The sequence below is a fragment of the Anabrus simplex genome, chromosome 13, assembly GCF_040414725.1.
Source record: "Anabrus simplex isolate iqAnaSimp1 chromosome 13, ASM4041472v1, whole genome shotgun sequence".
Lineage (NCBI taxonomy): Eukaryota > Metazoa > Arthropoda > Insecta > Orthoptera > Tettigoniidae > Anabrus > Anabrus simplex.
The window spans coordinates 65,007,157-65,026,243 of record NC_090277.1 but is presented as its reverse complement, the minus strand read 5'-3'; the positions used below and the strand labels follow the sequence as shown (position 1 = coordinate 65,026,243).

Here is a 19,087-nt window from a genome sequence, read left to right as displayed (position 1 = left end):
ATAGCTATTAAAGACCATAAAATCTTCTTCTGGATTAGAAAATCACGGGGAGGTAAGTGCTTTTAATGTCTAGAATAAGTAACTATGCCATGTTTTGATACAATTAAACATAATTTTACCATGCCATACAAGCACACTTTTCTACGTTAACACTATGCACAATTAGTGAACAAAATCATTGAAAAATGGGGTGAATGGGAACACATAGATGATGTGTAAAATGAGATTAAATGTGAATGCAGTCTTCAAATAAATACTGTTCGATAATTCTATCCCTTATTGTATCTGTATTCCAGTTGATGAAGAAAGATGCCAAGGCAATATAAACCAAATCAGAGGGGCAAAATCCACAGGAAAGACCCACCGGAAACACTTTCTGCTGCATTAGAGGATATTAAAAGAGGATTATCATACAGAAAATGTTCAGAGAAGTATGCCATTCCTACAAAAGTGTTAAACAGACGTATGAAATAAAATAAAAGTGAAGGAGGAATAGAAATGTAGCCAAAAGTTGGACAGACATTGTTTAGATACTGAAAAGCATTTGGTTCATCAGCTGGTGATGTGTTCTCCTCTGGTTACCCATTTGATGCATAATGACCTCCGCTGTATTGTTAAGGCTTACCTTGATAGAATGGGAGTCACTGTGAAGAGGTTCAGAAACAATATGCCAGGTTATGACTTTGCCCTCAGTTTCCTTAATCGTCACGGAAATGTTTTATCTCAGCGAATGTGTCTAAACAGAACAGAGACCGTATTCTAAGTCGCTTGCCCCGTTCATCAGCAGAAGAAACGGTGGACGATGTTGAAGGAAACAATGGTATCACTGATGACTGCATTGTTTCTGTACCGGTACTCAATGATATGAGGTTCAGTCCTGGGACAGTAAAAATTAGAAAGAGAAAGCTAAACATTCCTCCTGGTCAGAGTGTGAAAGCTGACGACTTGGAAAATGATAGCCAAGAAGGACATCTGTCAGATGATTAGCAACAGCAGAAGGAGATCCCAAAATAAAATGAAGTTACTACTTATAAACATGCTAGTAAAAGAAAGTTGCCAATCCCAACCAAAGGACGCCAGAATCAGAACCCTAAATCACACTTAAGGCAGGACTGCAACTGAGAACTACATCCGGTTGAAAAAATAATGAGAGGTGTGGACAAGAAAGCACGAATTAAAGAAGGTGTCTGGGTTATGGTAGATTTTTCTTCTCCATCCACAGCATTAATCAAATCACCCTAATTCTTCAGAGCAATCCTATTTCATTGAAACAGTCACCAGTGTTGGACTATGAATACTTCACAGTAACGTTTCTGAAGTAGGCCTACTGTATGTGCCAACTAAAGTTGAGTGCAGACAAATTTTTAAGTGGTCCGAACATGAAAATCTCTGTGAAATTGATAAGGCAAGCGTTGTTGGTGTGGTACACCACCCTAATCTTTTTAGAAGGGGACTCCTGAAATTCGATGTAAATTTCCATGTATGGTAACATTTTGGAGCATGTTTTAGGTTCACAATTACCTTATTGTATTATTTCTTACTGTTTATTCATTTTTCAGATCTTAGATAACATTTTTAAAGGTTTTCAATGTTCCTTTTCACCCCAGTATGGGGTGAATAGGTTTAGACGGGACACTTAAGCATCTGTTCCTATTGACCCCATATTTGGGGTGAATGGGAACACTAATTTTTCAGTCAATATCACACAACTTTTTGTACGAATCTGTTCATTTCATGTACCATAACTTGCTATCTGACCTTATCAACACTGCTACATGCAGAAATTTGTTAAATTATCTAAATCAAGAAAACAGTGACAGAAAATACTATAAAACCGTTCCCATTCACCCCATTTTACGGTACTTATTTTCTTTCGACATGGTGTTTTTAATGTGTAATTAAGTGTAACCTTTCTTCGTTCCAGTTCAAGGCTTCCTAGTAAATCTGTGCCCTTTCAAATTATTATTATTATTTTCTATCCTATGATTATCTTATTTCCTTCCTGGTTTTGGTTTGTAACTTAGGGCAAAGACTGACCTTATTTGAATATCTTCAGTAAATGAATTCAGTTAAACAAGTACCTACTGGTTTTAAAAGTCATGACTTACCTTCAGTTTTGGTCATACCTTTCTTGGTATTGTTTTAAAAATTATTAATTCCTTCACATAACCTTCTTTGGGTGTTTTATTAATAAACTTTTAAAAACTGTAAACAATGGCCATTGGGAAATATCAAGTTGGGGTTCGCAAGATTGTTTCTGTGTGTGTCTATTATTCTTGTAGTTATATTTCTTTATTAAAGCCTTGTTATTATTTATTTCTGAGTGATCATTATGTAGTTTGACCAACAGGTTGGCAATCACGCAACGATCTTACTGCCTCCGGGTAAGTTATGGGTAGCTCTTTCCACATCATCTTGTTTGCTGTGTATTCATGTCCACTGCTGTTTCATTTTGTTAATGTGTTTGTGGTAACAACGTTACAGTGGTAGCAGATATGCCTGGTTGCTTCTTGCTTGGTCAGATTAATATAATGATATATAAGGGTTATTTGTTAACCTTGTTGGTGCATTCTACTAATCCTATTGTTTTCTTGTTTTCATGTTGTGTTTCGGGCTTCTCTCAAACTTAATCTTTTGCTTGGAGTGTGATATCTGTTGGACCTACCCTTTGATTTGATAATGCTGGAGTTGGTTTGATGGCTGTCAATCTATATAAATTGTTGCTATTTTAATTTGATTCTTCCTGTCCTCCTGGAGCAACAAGTAAGTCTATGGCCTTTATTTTGAATTTATTTATGGTATGGAGTATGTAATTTGATTATGACCTGGTTGTTCTCTTAACTACCTTTTAGGGTGATTTTCTCTCTGAAACACTATGTGGATCTAAACCATTATATGTCTCTATTTACCCTGCTTGATGTGAAGTGTCATGCATACAGATTTGGTGAATATCTTAGAGATATGCCTCTTATTGATGTATATTCTAGTGTTTTGATCATCTAGGCCTAACCTTAAAATTATGTTTCTCTATGCTGCTGCCTCAATTTATGCTGAGATCTCTTAACTAAGTTTAATATGATTACTGTGTCATTTGTTTCAGCACTATTATATTCTGCTTATTCTGGTTTGGTGAATTCCAAATTATTTCTTCTTAAGAATGGTCCTTGAAACATTATGTGTTATACCAGACACCCCATTTCCTTTGTTTAATGTGTTACGTCTTGAGTTGTATGTGTGTGTTTTTTTAAGGTACCGGTACCCTTATCTTCTACACTCATATGTTTGGTGATCTTGATTTAGGCCTATTAGGGGAATGTACTGAGAATACTTACTCCTTTTATCTGTGGATGGTTTGGGACATGTTCCCAATGTTATGGTTGGTTATTTGTGGTTTATGGTGATATTGTGGGTGATCCGTCAGTTTAATTACCTTTTTATTTACCATTTGTGTCATGTTGGTAAGGAACCCTGTTGATTGTGTGCATGCATGGGTGTGTAATCTGGTAGGGACTTGAAATTATTCTTGTTAACTATTTCAAGTATTATTATTTTCCTTTGGGTCTGGTTCTTGTGGAAAATTTTGCTCTTGCCCTTGTGCAATTTTGGTTTTGATTATTATCTTTGGTCTGTTATCCTAAATTTTATTTTAAACATTCATTATTGTTACCTGTTACTGGTATTTGATGTATAATTATGGGTGAATGCTCCAGCCTAATCATTATGTATTTAGTGATGTCTCTGCCTGACATGTTATGAGTTGTAACATTATTGAATTTTTTCCTGATACCCTTGGTACGTGTAGGGTTTGGTTCTGAAAAAGAATATTTAGCTAGTCATACATCTAGTCTTCTGAGTCACTTTGATGCCCTGAATTTATTTCTCATACTAAATTTGTACCTCATTCTCACCATCTCCATTGTGAAACATCTTATTGTGTACCTTCTGCTGGATCCTTACTTATATGATTCTGTTGGGTTGTAGATAGATTTGCTTGCTGTGTTCTAAATTTTCTTCTTTTAATGTTCTCATTCTGGGAGAAGTTTCCTGTACCCGTCTAGTTATTCCCCTATTCTGAATTCATGCTCTGGCATGTAGCCAGCCTTGTGTTGGGTTATTGTCACATCAATTAATATCATTGTATAAGATGTATTCCTCAGATAAGTATGGGATTATCTGATGTGCACCTTGACAGTGGGGAGGGTTAGGTTGCGGTCAGTCTGGTCGATTGTGGGGTCTTCGAGACTGATTCTGGCATTTTTCCTTGTCTTACCGTTGGCCAATTGTCATCGTATATCCATGTCTCGGCGGATATATTTTATTTAACCTTGAGATGCCTAGTATTAGGCAAGGTTATTACAGACGGTATGGGACGTCTTGTATGTGAGGTAATTCACCTTATTATTAGTCCAGGGTTTTTCCTGAGGCCCTCCTTGGGCATTTGTCGTTTCTTGGGTGTGCACTGGCCTGTGACATAATTTCGAATTTGGTGTATTCTGGTATGGAACATTATGTTCTTTTTCAAATTGTATTGGGTCACCTGATTTTAATATAGTCACTTAGTTATTCATTTATTTAAGCTAGGAAGATGTCCACCTACCCATTTCGTTCATTTTCTATTTAAACCTTTGATTTATAACCCTTCCTTAGTTTCTCCTTGCTCTGTTTCTCTGTGGGCTTATTAGTTAACTGTATTTTCTTAACCTTGCCAGTCTGGGGTATTTTATTCAAGTAATAGGTTGTTTTTCATCCTTATTTCTTGGATTGGTAATAGTTGTAGTAGGTTTCGTGTGGATTAACTGTCGAGCTCTCTTGTACACCTATGGAATTCTATATATATCCCCACCTAATCTCCTTCTGTTTTCCCTTTCTAGATATAATTGGATGTACATTGCTTAACCGTGGAATTAATGTTATTTCTTTCTTACTTCTACTATTTAACTGTTATTGATGTTCTGCCTTCTTGGACTCTTCTAACCTCCATTTGTGCCTACCAGTTACATTGAGTGTGAGAATGTGCTATGGTGAAACGGGTTGTGCCCATCCCTATGTGTGAGATAAATATCTTGTTCACTCTGAACTACTGATTTTGCCTTGTGAACCTAGCATTTGTAAATTATTTTCCTTTGGATTGTGTTACTGGTAACATTTTATCAAATTTTGGCATCTTGTTCTTGTGAACTATTGTGCAAATTTGGAATTTTAATGCTATTTTGGGGATTGACATGTTCTGAAGGAGTTTATTAGCTGACTGGTGTTGAAGTTCATATCTTGGATTAGGTGGCATGCATCACTTCATGCTAAACTTCAAATTTTCCAGCCTGTATTTACTTGGAGTCCCCTGTTTTCCTGCATCTGTATTTTTACTGAGTTGTATGATTTACCGATTTGCTGATTATGATTTTGAAACCCTTCTGGTAACTGTGCAGTATATGCAGCTTCTCTGCTTGGATGTTTTTTGAGGTGACCTGTAATATTTACTTCCTTATTATCGGCGGATTTGGTGAATGACTGCATGTAATTAATTATTCTTGGTTAGTGGAAGTTGAAATTATTGAACAACTTGTAGTTGAGTATGACTTGGTTGACTCAAGGTTACATGTGTACTACCGTTGGCTACATGTGCTGTATTATGTGTACTGGCTGTCAACCTTGTATTTTTACTGCTTTCCTGCGTACTGTGGTTGCGATTTCGGTGTGGATTAATTTGGTTTTACCTGGAAGAGCTTTTCTGATCCTTACCTTTAAGTGGAGTTTGCTTGGTTGCTTGTTGGTGAGTGATAGTGTATCACCTGGGAGCATTTTATTGTGGTATTGGTTCTGGCTTGCTTTTGGCTCCCAGACTTAATGTAGTTGTTTATCATTACTATCATATTTCCGGTATTGTGCTTGGGCGGTGTACATGCTAATTGTTAATTTATCTTCTTCTAGATTATATTTTCAACTGCGTTAGCTCTGGTGTGTGATACCGATTAATAAGTTAACCTAACCGCTAGGCATGTCCAATTATGGCTATTAAATGTGTAAACGGTTATGTGCTGAAGTGTACGGTGATGTCTATGCCTTCTCACGGTTGTGAACTGTGACCTGGTATTTTGGCGTTGGTGGTTGCACGTGTTTATCTTTTCATTGGTGCTGTGTGGATATATTTATTTGCCCCTACTAACTTACGGCTAACCGCTGTTGTTTTCATGCAAGTAACCGTTCTTGGCTGTTAATATCTGATAATCTGGTGAGCAACATCATGGTATTTTGAAACTTATCAAGCCTGTAATGCTTCTGTGCACCTTGTTTACTTTGGGAATTGCTTAACCTTATCTGTATTATTATTATTATTATTATTATTATTATTATTATTATTATTATTATTATTATTATTATTATTATTATTTCCTTAATTTCGATTTAAGTTACTACCTTCTGTAGTGTAGTGAACTTGAAGTGTGGCATTATATATCCATCCTTGTATGATCATGACTGGGTTATTTCACCAATTTTTAGTAACTTGTTCTCTGCCTTGTGTGGAATTTGGTGTATTGAAAAACTGTTTATGTTATGTGACTCAATCATTACTGAGCTTCTGTGTGCTTGTTCTTTGGCTGGATAGTGTGCGTGATCTGTATGCAAGTCCTCTCATTTCATCATCCTACCTGTGTATATGTGTGTGTATGCTTGGTCTTGGTTAATGATTTGAGCTATCCTCTGTGTCATCTGTTTATCTGGCTGTCATCGGTTATGGTTGGGCCATGTTGGCCGGTATTGGGTTGGAATAACTAGATGGCCTTGTGCCTGAGCTGTTATAGTTTTAACTGGTTTTCCCCTTCCTGATTATTGGTCGGACGTGTTTAGCTATTTCTGGTGTGTCGTGAACCATCTTCCTTGTGTAACCTATCAACTAATTGAAGAATATTTATCTGGTGTCTGGGCCACTTCAAGTTTTCCTACTCGTGACTTGTCTTGCTGTTTATTAGTTAATCTAATTGACCTTTTCTGAACTACTGCTTGGGTTTTCATCCTGCTGTAAACATTACTTGGTTATTTGGTGTTTCTTATGCCTGATTATTCTCTCCATTTTGGTATTGTGCACTGCCATGGTAATTATATGCCTGGAATATGTGTTGTGAAAAATTCTGCTAACCTATTCTTATTTATCTAATTCCTTTGTGTTGTGGGTTCAGGTATTCCCTACCATATCTGCTTATTGGGTTTTGTGTTGTGTTGTTGATGATCCTCTGCCTGAGGGGTGGTATATGCCCTTTTTAACCTTGATTGGGATGGCTTTGGACATATGTAAGGTGGTTGTGTTTTGACGGTACCGTGGATTGTTTTTGGGGATTTATTCTGGGGTGGCATGATGACTTCACGGCATGTTGTTGAGGATGGTTTGTGTTCCTTTAATCCCTTTGTGGGGCTGACGCATGTCCGGTGTGGTTTATCATGGTTGGGTTATTTGTTGTGTTGTATTATTTGGTGTTGTTGGCACCTTGGTATGGGCAGTGTTTGTGTCTGTCTTTAATTTACCCCCGTGTCCTGTGGATATGGCCTTTTCTTCCTACATGAATCTACTACTCTCGGAATTAGCTTGTTGATTGTGAGTAATGTATCTGTTTGGTGTGTTCTGGTTCCTTCCTTCCTGTCTCCATGTATTGCCTGTTGATCTGATGTCACCGTGTCTGTAATTGCTTCTACTGTAAAGCTCATTTTAATTTTATCTGCCACTCTTTGGTATTTTTTTTCTCTCAGTGGATCTTCTTGTGTCTGTTGACATTGGTGTTTGTCATCTTACCGTGCTATGGGTTTGCTACTCTGGTATGGGACGGATTAGGATTCTCGTAGTCGGTACTGGAATCTTCCTGCTAATAGATTATGGGGTCTATTAGTTGAGAACTGCCTTCTTCATGCTTCTGTGAGCATTTTCCATGGACTTGCCTCGTATTCCGCCACTTATGTTTTATTTGCCTGCTCCCCTGGGAGATAGGGGGAGGCACCTGTTGGCTGTAGAGCGACAGTGTGATTGGAAAGTCACGTATTTATAGACCAGGTAATGCTGAGACCCTATTGGGTAACCGGTAGTGTACGCTGTGTTGGTCAGTGCTCGTTATTTTCCTTTTGGGGTCTTCTGATCTGAGGTTTTAAATTTCCTTTTAATTTGGTTGGGTGTCCCTTTGTGGAATGAATTGTGATTATGTTTCCATGCAGTAGGTTAGTTACCTGATTCCAGATTGTGTTCCCTCCTGTGATTCTTCTGTCCCTATTTCTGTCCTGTTAATTCCATGTTGCTTATTAGTGTCTAATGAAGTGTCTGTTCGCTTGGTGTTAGTTGGTTGATTAGTTGTTGATGACAAACCTGATTGCGCCCCCTACACCTAATAGTACTAGTGGTCTCCAACCGATCGTGCCTACTCTTCCCTTGCTATGAATTTGTTTATCTTTTAAGCCTTGGATTTTCCTTATTTTATTCCCTGTCCCTGATTACTTGAAGCATGACTTATTAATTGTGTGTTGGTGGCCTGCCCTTATTCTTTTTCAACTAGGTGATGTATTCTGATGAGGAAAGTTGAACCGGTAGGCTATTAATTAAAATTTTGTTTAATGTTCTTATCAGTGTATGTCGGAATCTGTTAACGATTGATTCTTCACCGTGTTGTAATCCGGTATCTGCTAAGTTCTAAACTTTGAATTTGACTCTGATGTCCTTAAATTTGGTACAGTTTCTCTAGTTTATTGTTATGGGGTAGCACATGGTAAAGACTTCTGAAGAATGTATGTCCTTGTGTGTGCTATGTGTGGAATAGTGGGTTTTACCTCTGTGATCTATTTGGGGTTGTTAGAGAAAAGGTTGTGTTCAAGATGTCAGTTGAAACCTTCAGTTTGGGGGAAATATTATCGTTATTGTGAGATTCGTTCAGTTCTTTTAAAAATTAAATGGGATTTACTTTGAATTGTATGGTTTATGATGTATTTTGACTGAATACATGTCTCATCCTGAAATCTTTTATGGAACCTAGCCCTATTGCCTTCCCACTTATCCTTTCGTTGCTGTGGTGTGTGTTTTGGTCTATTGCCCTTACTCTTGTGATGTTTTCCATTGTACTTGGTGAGATCCATACAGTGTGTACTTGTATGTAAAGCTATTTAATATATTTTGGGGCTTAATTTCTTTAGCTAAGCTGTGAAGGCTAAGACATACGAAGTTGTTGATTAATTACTCAGTGTATATTTTTATTATCTTCTCTCTCAGCCTTGATACCAACCAAACCTAACTCCATGCTGATACGGTGTATAATTTCTAATTTCTGTCTGCGTTTGGTGTTTGAATCAACCTTTTACTATTAGAATGCACTTTCATAAGGTAATGCCCGTGTAACTTAAACTGTGTTCTAATGTATGGAAGTTTAATGTACCTCTTGCTATGTATTTAATTCTTGAGACCGTTTAGTTCGAGCTTATGACATCATGTATTTTTTTTCCTCATTTAATTCAATCATGACTAGACAAGTAATTTTTGTTGCGGTATTTAATTTCTTACATTTTCTTGACCCTTCTCTTCTTATGTTAAGATTTACCTAATCCTTTCTTTAGGGCATACTGAGCGAATTCATTGGGTTTTGTTTTGGTACTTCATTGTGTTGTAGTTGAAATCTTGGTCATGGTCAATAATATATGGCTGATGGTCGTGAAAACATTGATGTTGGGTCTCAAGAAAGGTTTAAAAATATATATAGTCTGTACTGTATTCGTAGTTTTGGGGATTTAAATTTTGATCTGTCGGTTTATGGGACACTTAATTTATTAACATACCTTACTAATCTAATCTAGTTTATATGATTGTATTAAAAAAAAACTTCTCGTTCCCTTCGGTAACGTTTTCTTGAAAATGTTGGTATCAGTTCTGGAAACGTTGTTTAAAGAAATGGAGATGCATGAAAACTTATTGATCTGAAGGATTATGGGACCGAATACTTGTGTGGATTTGGGTTCTGCTGTTCGTTGTACTCTTGTTACAGTTTGAGAAACGCTTCGCTGTTGGATTCGAGTGACTGGTGCTATAAGCTGTTATGATTGCTGCCAGTCATGCTGTATTCTACACCTGTAAGGCTCATTAAGAGGGACGTACCGGCTGTCCTTCTCATCGTAATACCTTAGCCCAAACAGAAGAGGATCTATGGATGGAGACCATTGGAACTGTTCATTTTTAGCGATATCACCGGATTCTACTACCTGCTTTCAAGAAAATTTTGTTGTTTGGTTTTCCCACTCTCTTCCACCCTGTGGTGGGGTTTTGAGGGGGGGAGAGTTGTAGCAAGATTTTATACATGACTTTCCATTCTAGTGTGTCCCTAGCCTTCTAATCTGAATCGTTTCTTCTTCCCTTCTGATACGTAGCCTTGAGGCGAGTTTTGACTCGCAGTGCACAGCTGTGTGGGGCCGTGCCGAGTGTTGGCAGCCATTGAGAAAGAGTATGGTTTGAGACGGTCCCCTTTACAGACGTACCATGTAGGATATTATTTATATATTGGGGTTTTGCCCCCGATTGCCCCTTTTGGGGCCATGTAATGTATGTATCTGATACCTTCTTAATATTGAGTACTTATTTTCTTTCGACATGGTGTTTTTAATGTGTAATTAAGTGTAACCTTCCTTCGTTCCAGTTCAAGGCTTCCTAGTAAATCTGTGCCCTTTCAAATTATTATTATTATTTTCTATCCTATGATTATCTTATTTCCTTCCTGGTTTTGGTTTGTAACTTAGGGCAAAGACTGACCTTATTTGAATATCTTCAGTAAATGAATTCAGTTAAACAAGTACCTACTGGTTTTAAAAGTCATGACTTACCTTCAGTTTTGGTCATACCTTTCTTGGTATTGTTTTAAAAATTATTAATTCCTTCACATAACCTTCTTTGGGTGTTTTATTAATAAACTTTTAAAAACTGTAAACAATGGCCATTGGGAAATATCAAGTTGGGGTTCGCAAGATTGTTTCTGTGTGTGTCTATTATTCTTGTAGTTATATTTCTTTATTAAAGCCTTGTTATTATTTATTTCTGAGTGATCATTATGTAGTTTGACCAACAGGTTGGCAATCACGCAACGATCTTACTGCCTCCGGGTAAGTTATGGGTAGCTCTTTCCACATCATCTTGTTTGCTGTGTATTCATGTCCACTGCTGTTTCATTTTGTTAATGTGTTTGTGGTAACAACGTTACAAACTTAACCTCACTAGCTCTAGATAAACAAATCCACGTGCTTTTTGACAGCCACGTGCTTTTTTGACAGCTGTCATCCGCCATCTTTAATCCATAGAGCACAGTGCTGCCCTCTTTAGCTACTTACCTTTGAAATGTGGTGGCGGATAATTTGAAAAATGCTTTTTGACAGCAGCCATCTTTGAGCGCCGTGCTACACTCTTTAGCTAGTTACCTTTGAAATGTGGTGGCAGGCAATTCCACATGACAGCAGTCATCTTTAATCAAGAGAGCACCGTGCTGCCCTCTATGTGGTGGCGGCAAATTGAAAAATTCTACATGCTCTTGTTTGGAAACAAACTCACGCGCTTTTTTGACAGCCGTCATCCGCCATCTTTAATCAACAGAGCACAGTGCTGTACTCTTTAGCTAGATACCTTTGAAATGTGGTGGCGGCAATTTGAAAAATTCTATGTGCTCTTGTTGGGAAACAAAGCCACGTGCTTTTTTGACAGCTGTCATCCGCCATCTTTAATAAATAGAGCACTGTGCTGCTATCATGCGGGCAATTTCGTCAGCTGTCATCCGCCATCTTTAATCCAGAGAGAACAGTGCTGCACTCTATGTGGTGGCGGTAAATTCCATGTGCTTTACAAACCTATGTGCTTTTCTGACAGCTGTCATCCGCCATCTTTAATCCAGAGAGAACAGTGCTGCACTCTATGTGGTGGCGGCAAATTCCACGTGCTTTACAAACCCATGTGCTTTTCTGACAGCTGTCATCCGCCATCTTTAATCTAGAGAGAACAGTGCTGCACTCTATGTGGTGGCGGCAAATTCCACGTGCTTTACAAACCTATGCGCTTTTCTGTCATCCACCATCTTTAATCTAGAGAGAACAGTGCTGCACTCTATGTGGTGGCGGCAAATTCCACGTGCTCTTATTTGGAAACAAATTCTACTCGCTCTTCAGCTGTTATCCACCATCTTTAATCAAGAGAGCACCGTGCTGCCCTCTTTGTGGTGGCGGATAATTTGAAAAAATTCTTTTCGACAAGCAGCCATCTTTAATCCAGAGAGAACAGTGCTGCCCTCTTTAGCTACTTACCTTTGAGGCGGTTAATTTGAAAAATTCTTTTCGACAAGCTGCCATCTTTAATCCAGAGAGAACAGTGCTGCCCTCTTTAGCTACTTACCTTTGAGGCGGTTAATTTGAAAAATTATATTTAACAAGCTGCCATCTTTAATCCAGAGAGAACAGTGCTGCCCTCTTTAGCTACTTACCTTTGAGGCGGTTAATTTGAAAAATTCTATTTAACAAGCTGCCATCTTTAATGAAAAGAGCATCGTGGTGCTATCTTGCGGGTAATATTTTACGTCACAGCTGTCATCCACCATCTTGCATTGCTAACCTTAGTGCTGCCCTCTTTAGCTACTTACCTTTGAAACAAAAAATCTATTTGACAAGCTGTCACCCGCCATCTTGCATCGCAAACCTCAGTGCTGCACTCTATGTGGTGGCGGATAACTTGAAAAAATCTTTTTGACAAGCAGCCATCTTTAATCAACAGAGCACCGTGCTGACATCTTTAGCTACCGCCATCTTACATCGCTTACCTCGCTGCTGCACTCTATGTGGTGGCGGTAAATTCGAACAAGTTTAATCACGCATCGGGAAAGCTAGAGTAAGCACGTGCTGCAGTGATGACGTCATCATGCATGTTTAGACTTGTCCGTTTTCTTAAGAGTAAGTCGGTGTAAAGGAATGTGGTAGCGGTAAATTCGAACAAGTTTAAACATGCATCGGGAAAGCTAGAGTAAGCAAGTGCTGTTGTGATGACGTCATTGTGCATGTTTAAACCTGATCGTTTTTCTGAAGAGTAAGTCGGTGTAAAGCAATGCAATAAGTACAACATTTTTTGAATGCGATCAAATATTTATTTACAAATGTACTACAACAGTGTTCGTTTTTGCTGCTGACAAGGTTGGTGTGCTTCTTAACAACGTATGCTTCTGAAATGCCTCCTGCAACATTCAAATTAAACAAAGCATTTAGAAATATATTATACTAAGTATGTTATGCTTTACAGAGAAGATCATATACTTCTTACCTTGCTGTTATTCCTTTTCGGAATCATCATCATCATCATCATGAGGTACTAGAGAAAGTTCATTCATACACTGTGTACAGTGTTCAATCCTCGGATTTGGTCCATCCCAATCATCATCACCATTTTCTCCTCGATGCTTGTAATGTCGTTCACAAGTTCTGCATTAAGCTACTTCGATTGACATCTTACTGTGTAGAGGAAGGATGCCCCAAAAATTATGTACGTAAGAGGCAGCGTACGTATATAAAAATCCTGGTGGTAAGTATTGAATAAGATGTTTCGGCATCAACGATCTACGTTTATAGAACATCTTAATAGCCTCACTCACTCGTGAAACATAAATAAGATGTTGCGTATGAGCATGCAAACAGCATGCACATTTACAGTTTTGTTCCATAGCGTACGATGTCGAAGCACACACTAATGAAAATGATAAAGATCTATTCTTATTTATAGTCTCGTAACAATATTCGTTAGCGGATGGTAAGTAACATCACCCATATGAATAATAAGACAATAGGCTGCTGTGTTAGCAGGAATGTTTTCAGATGTTTCAAATTCTAAACGAATATCAACTGGAGATTCTTTTATAGATTCTTCGTGATAAGAGCAGTCTATAACTACAATCGGTGCTTTATTTTTAAATTCTTGAGGTGTAAATAGCGGACGATCTTCTTTCTGATAATACGATGATCGAAATTTACAAAACATGTCATAGAGCATCCCAAACTTACTTTTCTCAAAGTTAATGTCGATGTTTTCGTAGGGATACGTAATTCCGTTGAGATATAGTCTAACGTGTCTTAATTTGCAGTGATCAAACAGTGAGCTATCTTTTTCGTGATTGAATTTACGATTAGTTTGAAATCCAAAAATAATGTACAAGGGCTTCTCAGTAAAACGTGATGTTTTAACAGCCCAGCTATGCTTGTTTGTAGGTGGTAACACAGGATATTCATGCAGCTCCCAACTTCTAAAACGTATAGGTAATGGTGTATCATTTTCTACAATCTTGAGCAATCGAAGTTTTTCACGATCAGATAAGGTTACATGTGGAATCCGCCACAGTATACGATGCAGTGTTATTTTCGATTCTACAGGTGTTTCTACTGCTTCAAGAGAATTGTAATCACTTCGATCACGGATTAGAACAACCTCTTGTTTTGCGTTGATTATAATACGTCTAAAGTCTTCTGCGAATCCAAAAATATGTTTCAGTGATAACATACCCATAAAAGTTCCATACTCATTAATCATCCAGTTGTTACTAGCTTTTGGACACCATCCAGCCATCCGCAAAAGATTACTTTCTTCATCACAGAAAGAAGGGTATAGTTTCATTGCACTTGTAATACCAACATTCTTCGTTCGATCTATTTCAACATTATTTACTTCATATCGCGCTTCAGAAAAGAGAAAAGCTAGAGCATGGTTGTTTAGTTGTGAAGTGCTTGGTCCACTTCCATCAGACTTTTCTAATCGTCCTTCAATATAGAGGTAGCTTTCGTGTGGTAAGGTGTAAACATCTTGTTGATTAATAATAAAATGAATTTCATCATTGTTATTTAATCCAAACGTAAAAGGTTGATAGGAATGAAGCTCACTTCGTACTACACCTTCACGACTTTCTACTGTATTCGTAATGTCTAGCATTTCTTCCATTTTGTTGTAGTAGTGTATATCCCAAATCTTATAGTATCTGCTTATGGGTATATGTTAACTCGATGAGTCTCTGCACACATGTAGTATGTCTTCGGAATGTACACCGTGTTTTATAGATGTTTTCATACTGGTTTAAGATGTAGTTTGTAAGCTACGTACGCGTGCTGATCTAAATGAATAAGCTGATTATGTTTATTTACAAGTCTAAGAGTAATGTTGCTAATGTGTTTTACAGACACAGGATGATAAAGAACTACTGCTGGTTTCTCACAAATAGTATATCCACGTTCCTCTGTAACAATGAAGTCATGCAGGACGTGCGAAGGTTGTAGATTACTATTCAAGTCTGTAAAAATATTACAAGTAATGTTCACATTATAATCATCGAAGAGTTTTATAGGTTGATCAGACTCGTAACGTACGTTCGGTAGGAGCTCCCTCGATGAAAATCCAAGCAGTGGGCCAATCGAATCAGGTTGTGATTTGAAGTCAATCTTAAATGATGATTCAATAACACATTTATGTGTAATGTTGCTTATAATGATTGAGAACTTGTAATTATGATTACTAAAACTATCTTCCCCAAACTGATCAATTAACGTACTTTCAATATAGTCGTGAATATCATCTACTGTATAACTACCTGAGGGTAGTGTTAGCACATACTCATCGTAATAGAACTTGTTTAAACCATCACGCACATTACAGATTTTATTGTAGCTTTCAAACGATACTAGTCCAAGACTATGCGGCTGATAACCAAGTTCGATTGGTGGATTAAAATAGACGGTTGTTTCAGGTCCTTCTCCACGTACAGCAAACGTTCTTTCACTGTTCGTCATCACGTAGACACTAATGCACTTTCTCTACTGTCTGGGTTTGATATAAGAACATAAGACATAATCGTCCGCACATGCGTGTATTAAAGTTTTGCACACGGTTTTTATTGTAAACAATGTCTGCACTGCTTCCGAAATAACGTATGAGCTCAAAAGGAGGAGGTAAATCTCCATAGCTATCAAAATACCATACTTTAGATTTACGTTTTACATAAGCAACGTAATGAGTTCCAGGTCCACGACTGTCGTCCAAGTTAATTACGGCACTTTCACGTTCACGTGGGCGTACTGGTAGTTGATCGCGCATATACACTCCTCGAAAATAATGAATTCCTAGTTGTTTAGCAAACGTAAAAACTTCATCATGCGTTAGAGCTCGATATGGCAGTGCATTCAGTAGACGTTTTTTGGAGAAATGTAGATACCAAGCCCTTTCTTGTATGGTGCTAGCTTCATGTTCACACCTTTGCCTCGTAACGCAATTGCCTCCATCGTCTTGTTATGACGTTCACTCTCTTTCAACTGTTGTTTCGCTTCTTCTACAGCTTTGACAGTTCTCGCTACAGCACTAGCACCACCTAGCAATGACCCTAAAGCTGCTAAGCCAGCAAACAGCGCAGGAAGAAATCCTCCTCGTTTTGGTACAGGAATAATTCGCGCACGTTTACTAAATATTGCTCTGCACTTTGGAGAAATTCTCGCTCTTGCTGCGCGTAACGCCTTAGTAATAGCTACACGAGGATTGTATTCCCCTCGAATAGCTTTTTGCGCAGCCTTTATAACATCTTTCCATCCAACAGTTTTTACTTTCTTCTTCTTCTTCATGTCGTTTGGATATCGTTGTTTCACCATGCTGGACACGACTTTACTAGTCAAGAGCAAATCATAAACTAACCGTTGCCTCTTGTTTCGTTTAATATATATATTACTATTACGTACTTTATGATTCAGTTATCATGAAGATTATAAAGCAGCAAGACACGCTACCTGTTACCGACATTGTACCACATCTCTTACCTAGTTCTAGTACAACTACAAGAAAACGTCATGGAACGTTGTTTCCTTTTACTGTTCGATGTATTATATCAGGTCCGTCGGGATGCGGTAAAACAAATCTTTTACTCACACTTATTACTTCTGTAAATGGTGTACGCTTCGAGAATATTTACGTTTTCGCAAAGTCACTCTATCAGCCGCTATATACTGTGACCGTTCACAACGTCACCTATAGTATGTCATGATATCCAGGAGATGAAATATGCCGTTTTCCGCGTCATTCTACGATAAAAACTGCCCAAGTCAGAATTTTTCTGCCCGCTCCAGGACTCGAGTTGCAATATCCAGAGTCGCGCGACCCAGCTCTAGTTGCTGGTAATTAGCAGCAAGGCGGTGCAAGAGCGCTTGTACTCGAAACTCTCTCACTCCCACCACGAGCGAGATGAAACCATACGCGTTATCACGTGACAAAGAATCTAGGTCACTAACTGAGCCCAGAGAGTAGGTCCAACGTGAAAACTAACATTATACCATGTTTTCCTCGCTCATCCACCACTACCAACTTATCGCGTTCAGCTGTTTTATTTCTGTTAATTTTTATAAATCGCAAAATACCCACTGGATAATTAAGCGCAAACATTCATTTGAATCAGGGAATTTTACGCATAATTATGAGACCGAGAAGTGCTCTACTTAACTGACAGAGAGATAACTGCGCTGTAAACAAGGGCGCGTCTTAATGACTAACAGATGTTGGACTCTAACCGTGCCAGGGAACACAAGGAATCCCCTGTGCTCGTCATCATTCACCGCCAGAAACTAAAGGACGCTTTTAAGATTGCTTCAGAACCTACGAAGTTATTTTAATAACAGTCACTCAGTGGAGATGGGAATACAAGAGCTACATTTTGATATCCTGTTCGTTACTGTACGTTGCGTATTAACGGACCAATGTGTGAGAAAGGATTGCATTTTTTCCCCCACCCTCAGCATTCGGGTCTCTAGCGTAGCGCGCCTATATATTCATGAGCTGAGAAGGAGACACCACCCAGTCCATTCTTATTGTAACGCCAGTACGGTAGTATTTCGTCGTGGCTTGTGAGTGAGTCGTTTGTGAAGAAATAATCTTGTAATTTGAGTAGTGTAATACAGTGATTCATTAAATCCTGTGAGTATGTGGAAATAATCACCCTCTGAGTGAGATGTTAGCGTGTACAGTGTGCCGCAAATTAATAAATAGGAACGGTACGAAACCGTAATAACTGATACCCGTGTGTAGAAAAGGTCGTACATCAAGCCTCCTATGTGTCTAAGTTAATACGGCTCAGTTAACATATATAGTGACGTACTTAGCGAAGTGGGTGGAGCGTACGTGCTTGATATCAATATGAATTACCAAGAAAGTCAGTGAACAGCTCAGTTAGACCTAATTGAAGACAGCGCCACGTTAAAATAACCCGCAGTACAGTTGAGAGCTCGACTTACGGCTAAGTGCATTAGAACAGGCCTGAACTAGTGTCATGAATACGAGAATGCTAATACATTAGTGGCCTAACCACTGTCGTTTCTAGGGAAACTAGTGAAATTTCTGGGCCTATAATCGCTGCCTACAAGAAGAATAGATAAATGAGAAGGGATTAATGTCGGGCTTCTGGGACATTACCGACATTAGGTTGGAATGCTCGTGCTATTGAGCAGATCCAACCATATATTCAAATTGTGGTGTGTGATAAACTAACGTAGTCACTTGAGATAATTTCCCCTCATTTACATGTCTACGTGAACGCCGGAGTGAACGCCGACGCCCATCTGAATGCCAGAATTTTGCCTGCATATTAGAGAGAACCAGACGCCTAGCTGTCTTCGCCTGGTGTAGCAGAGAACGTCGAGAACGTCATACCAGATCAAGCCGTCATGTTCGTGACCTGCCAGGAAGTCATCATGGGTCTTCACATCACCGATGACGTGATGCAAGCAGTCTAAAATCCATGGAGTGCCTCCCTGTAAAGCTGTGAACGTGGTATCCAGAAGGCTGAGTACATTTCCAAGTATTTATATCTTTGAAGGTCGTGTCCCATTATAAATATGTAAATTTTTCACTTAGATATAACGTAGACTGCAAGCACGCCATTTCAGAGGGATAATAATTATAATTTCATTTTTATTTGGGTCTTTTATGGAATACTTCTTCATGGTTTGGGAACGACCATATTTTACTTCCATTTTTTTACAAGGGTTTGATAATGCATGACGTAAATTTAAGGACCTCAGATTAATTATGTGTGAAGTACTG

The 19,087-nt window shown here is 38.4% G+C and overlaps 1 long non-coding RNA gene across 1 annotated transcript; it reads left to right on the top strand.

Moving 5' to 3' along the window:
- Positions 1 to 1,882: 1,882 nt before the first annotated feature.
- Positions 1,883 to 10,602, top strand: LOC137502896 (uncharacterized). Its single transcript, XR_011018908.1, has 2 exons — positions 1,883 to 2,763; positions 9,239 to 10,602. It is a non-coding gene; the product is annotated as an uncharacterized lncRNA (long non-coding RNA).
- Positions 10,603 to 19,087: the final 8,485 nt, after the last annotated feature.